Here is a 4939-nt window from a genome sequence, read left to right on the forward strand (position 1 = left end):
CTGTAGTTGACTGAAGTGAACAATATAACTCCCTGCTTCCTCCCCATCAGTACCCTTGGCCCTCCCAGCCTCTCTCATAGCCTTAGAATACTGTGGTCTTTTGATAAGGTGTGCTTGAATTAAGTGCCAGAGAAATGTTGGAGCACTTTCTCCCAGAACTGTCCAAATAAAGAAAATGCAAAAGCTATTTTTATAACCTTTGTCCTATGAACAAGAAAGGTTGGAATAAAGCCCCCAATTCAGATCGGCCTCTCCATGTGGTGCCATGGCAACATCAAGCATAGTGAGACTATGTTCAAACTCCTCATTTTTCAGCCAGTACCTCCACTTTCACGGAAGGTTTCTATACAGAGTTCCCTTGAGTGAAAGCCCTTAATTTACATATGTAAGTATAATATACTGTCCTTTTAAGGGCTTTTTCATCTGAGGCAGTTAATGCTAAAAAAAGGCAGAAAAAGTTCTTTTGATTAAAGGAAAATATTTAAATCAATGGGTGTTGATTTAAGGATATATGATATTGGTGCTGTTGAAGATGAACATTTTGATACCTAAAAAGAGTAGGAAAAGATCCTTGACTTAAAAAAAAATTTTTGTTAATATATGTATGAAGAAACAAAGTTATCAGACGAGATCTGTGCATCTTAGGACAGAGATGAACTGTGGAGTATACATAAAGGTTAAAAAACCCCTCTGAGTGATGTAGAATTATACCTTATTTGTATGTGAACGATTTTTAAAAAAGATATGAAGACACACATTTCAAGGACTCCAAATAGATTGGAAGACCATGTTGAAAATTTTAAAACTGCAGCAGATTTTAGTACCTTAATTTCCATATAATAGTTTTATAACTAAAGAGAACAAAACTTAAAAAAAAGTGAGAACTTCTATGTGAACATCTGGAGAATGAAATGTTATTTTAAAAGGACTATCTATTTGATAGGGGGAATTTGGGGAATCCTGACCTTCTAAGTGAAAGATAAGTCAAGAGAGTCAGAAGGTTTTCATTTATGATACTAAGATAATAAGAATTTGACACAAGACCCTGAGAAAAACTGAGAATATAGCAGGGAAGGCTGAAACTTCTCTGTTGGAGCTGGGGCACTTAGAAGCAGTCAACTCATGAAAGACCTCAACTGAGTGATTCCTAACTGGTGGGACAGAAAATTGCTTTCATTGCTTAAGAGCTTCAACAGCTGTTGTCGATTGAGATCTGGGCTTGTTCCTCTCTGCTGCCACCTCTGGTTGAGAAGGAAAAACAAAGGTGGGCTTTGCAGGTGCTGTGTTTTTCTGGTGAGCTGTGTTAAATTTGAGCTGTGCTGCTGCTGGCTGCTTTATTCTGGGTATTGGGTTCTGATTGAACAATGTAGCACCTGGGTGAATAAATGAATAACTGGCTGATCTAGTCCCAGAGATAACCAGTCTGATTAACCTTACAGCTCTTTGGTTTAAAGGGAACTGCTATTGATATTTTTAAAAATAGTATTTTATTTTCCCCCAATTATATGTAAAAGCAATTTCTGAAACATTCATCTTTTCAAAAAAAGTTTTGAGTTCCAAATCCTGCACTTCCCTTCCTCCCTTTTTCCCTTTTCGGATATAGGGTTATACATGTGAAATTATGTAAAACATTTCCATACAAATAATCCTGTGGAAGAAAGCTCAAACTGAAAAAGAAAATGAAAAATAGTATACTTCAATCTGCATTTAGATAGCATCAATCTTTTCTTTGAAGGTGGGTAGCAGTTTTTCATCGTGAGTCCTTTGGGATTGTCTTGGATCATTGTATTGCTGAGAATAGCTAAACCTTTCACGGTTCTTCATTATGCAATATTGCTAATGCTGTATATAATGCTGTCCTGCTTCTGCTCTCTTCACTCTGTATTAGTTCATATAGGTCTTTCCAGGTTTTGCAGAAAGTATCCTGCTCATCATTTCTCATAACATAATAATAGCCCATTATTATCGTATACTGCAACTTGTTCAGCCCTTCCCCAACTAATGGACATCCCCTCAATTTCCAATTCTTAGCAACCACAAAAAGCTGCTGCACATATTTTTGCACAAATAGACCTCCCAACATTTTTTTTATTTCTTTGGGACCCAGACTTAGTATCTGGGTCAAAGGGTATGCACAGTTTTATAGCTCTTTGGGCATAGTTCCAAATTGTTCTTCAGAATGGTTGGATCAGTTCCCAAATGCACCAGTGCATTAGTGTCCTTATTTTTCCACATCCCCTCCAACATTTGTCATTTTCTATTATATTAGCCAATCTAATAGGTGTGAGTTGGTACCTGAGTTGTTTTAATTTGCATTTCTCTAATCAGTAGTTATTTAGAACATTTTTATATGAATATAGATAGCTTTGATTTATTTCTCTGAGAACTGCCTTTTCATATCCTTTGACAATTTATTAATTGGGGAATGACTTGAATTCTTATAAATTTGACTCAAACTTCTATTCATATTAAGATATAATGCTTTTTCACTTCCTTTTAAGGGTGATTGTAAATGGAAAAGGTTTATAAATGCTCTTCAAATAGACAGGAGGATTTGCTCAGCTAAAGAGAGATGAGGATGGACAGATACACAATATGAAGAAAGAGTTTTATGTCTTGCAGATATTCCCGAATGGGCCAATAACATCAGAGCTTGCAGCTCACAGTTGTGAGTTATTCCAGATACATGGATTTTCCTTTCTCATGTGCTTCCCCACTAAGTCTTCTTTTTTTAAGATTTAAATTTATTTATTTTTAGTTCTCAACATACATTTCCACATGATTTTGAATTTCAAATTTTCTCCTCATCTTTCCCCTCCTCTCAGCCTGAGATGGTATGTGTTCTGATTACCCCTTCCCCCAATCTGCCCTCCCCTTTATCATCACCCCCCTCTTATTCCCTTCCCCTTTACTTTCTTGAAGGGCAAGATAAATTTCTATACCCCATTGTCTGTATATCTTATTTCCCAGTTGCATGTAAAAACAATTTTTTTAATATTTGTTTTTTAAAACTATGGGTGCCAAATTCTGTTCCTTCTTCCCTCCCTACTCATCCTCACTGAGAAAGCAAGCAATTCGACATAGGCCATACATGTATAGTTATGCAAAACACCTCCATAATAGTCATGTTGTGAAAGACTAACTATATTTCCCTCCATCCTATCCCTCCCCCAATTATTCTATTTTCTCCTTTGACCCTATCCCTTTTCTAAAGTTTGCTTCTGACTCACTTCTCTCCTATCTGCCTTCCCTTCTATCATTCCCCCATATTATCCTCTTCCCTCCTACTTTCCTGAAGAGTAAGATACCCAATTAAGTGTGTATGTTATTCTCTCCTTAAACCAAATCTAATGAGAGTAAGGTTCACTCATTCCTTCTCATCCTCTCCTTCCCCTCCATTGTAAAACCTGTTTCTTGCCTCTTCTATGTGAGATAATTTACTCCATTCTATCTCTCTCTCCTCCCAATATATTCTTCTCTCACCCCTTAATTTTATTTTTTAGATATCATTCCTTCATATTCAACTTACCCTGCGCTATCTATCTATCTATCTATCTATCTATCTATCTATCTATCTATCTATCTATCTATCTATCTATCTATCTATCTCCTTCAACTACCCAAACACTGAAAAGAGGTCTCATGAGTTACAAATATCATCTTTCCATGTAGGAATGTAAACACTTCAACTTATTAAGTTTCTTATGACTTCTCTTTCCTGTTTATCTTTTCATACTTCCCTTGATTCTTGTATTTTAAGGTCAAATTTTCTATTCAGCTTTGGTCTTTTCATTAAGAATTCTTGAAAGTCCTCTATTTCATTGAATATTCATTTTCCCCCCAAAAGGATTACACTCAGTTTTGCTGGGGTGGCATTTCTTGGGTTTAATCCCAGCTCCTTTGATCTCCAGAATGTCATATTCCAAGCCCTGTGATCCCTTAATGTAGAAGCTGCTAGATCTTGTGTAATCTTGATTGTATTCCCACAATACTCGAATTGTTTCTTTCTGGCTGTTTGCAATATTTTCTCCTTGACGTGGGAACTTTGGAATTTGACTACAATATTCCTGGGAAGAGAAGTAGGACTGGTGACCTGCACAGCCCTCCTTCACTCAAAACAAAGTCAAGTGCAAGTCATGTCATCATTTCTCTGATGGCATGGTCTTCTTTGACAATGAAAGACAAACATGATCCTGTGAGTAGATGCAGCTGGCTGAATGATAACTGGGTACCTCACCTCCTCCTCTCCTATATGCCTCTCTGTCCCCTTCCTTCTCCTCTCCAAAGGAAGGTAAATTTGGATAGCCAAAAGTTGCCTAGTTAACCTGGATTTTACTGCCTCCCTTCCCTTCCCTCCCCTTCCCTCCCCTCCCCTTCCCTCCCCTTCCCTTCCCTTCCCTCCCCTCCCCTCCCCTTCCCTTCCCTCCCCTCCCCTTCCCTTCCCTCCCCTCCCCTCTCCTCCCCTCCCCTTCCCTCCCCTCCCCTCCCCTTCCCTTCCCTCCCCTTCCCTTCCCTTCCCTTCCCTTCCCTTCCCTTCCCTTCCCTTCCTTTCCCTTCCCTTCCCTTCCCTTCATTTCCCTTCCCTTCCCTTCCCTTCCATTCCCTCCCCTCCCCTCCCCTCCCCTCCCCTTCCCTTCCCTTCCCTTCCCTTCCCTCCCCTCCCCTCCCCTCCCCTCCCCTCCCCTCCCCTTCCCTTCCCTTCCCTTCCCTTCCCTCCCCTCCCCTTCCCTCTCCTCCCCTTCCCTCCCCTCCCCTTCCCTTCCCTTCCCTCCCCTCCCCTTCCCTTCCCTTCCCTCCCCTTCCCTTTCCTCCCCTCCCCTCCCCTCCCCTTCCCTCCCCTCCCCTTCCCTCCCCTCCCCTTCCCTTCCTTCCCTTCCCTTCCCTTCCCTTCCCTTCCCTTCCCTTCCCTTCCCTTCCCTTCCCTTCCCTTCCCTTCCCT

Source organism: Notamacropus eugenii, chromosome 7, assembly GCF_028372415.1.
Source record: "Notamacropus eugenii isolate mMacEug1 chromosome 7, mMacEug1.pri_v2, whole genome shotgun sequence".
Lineage (NCBI taxonomy): Eukaryota > Metazoa > Chordata > Mammalia > Diprotodontia > Macropodidae > Notamacropus > Notamacropus eugenii.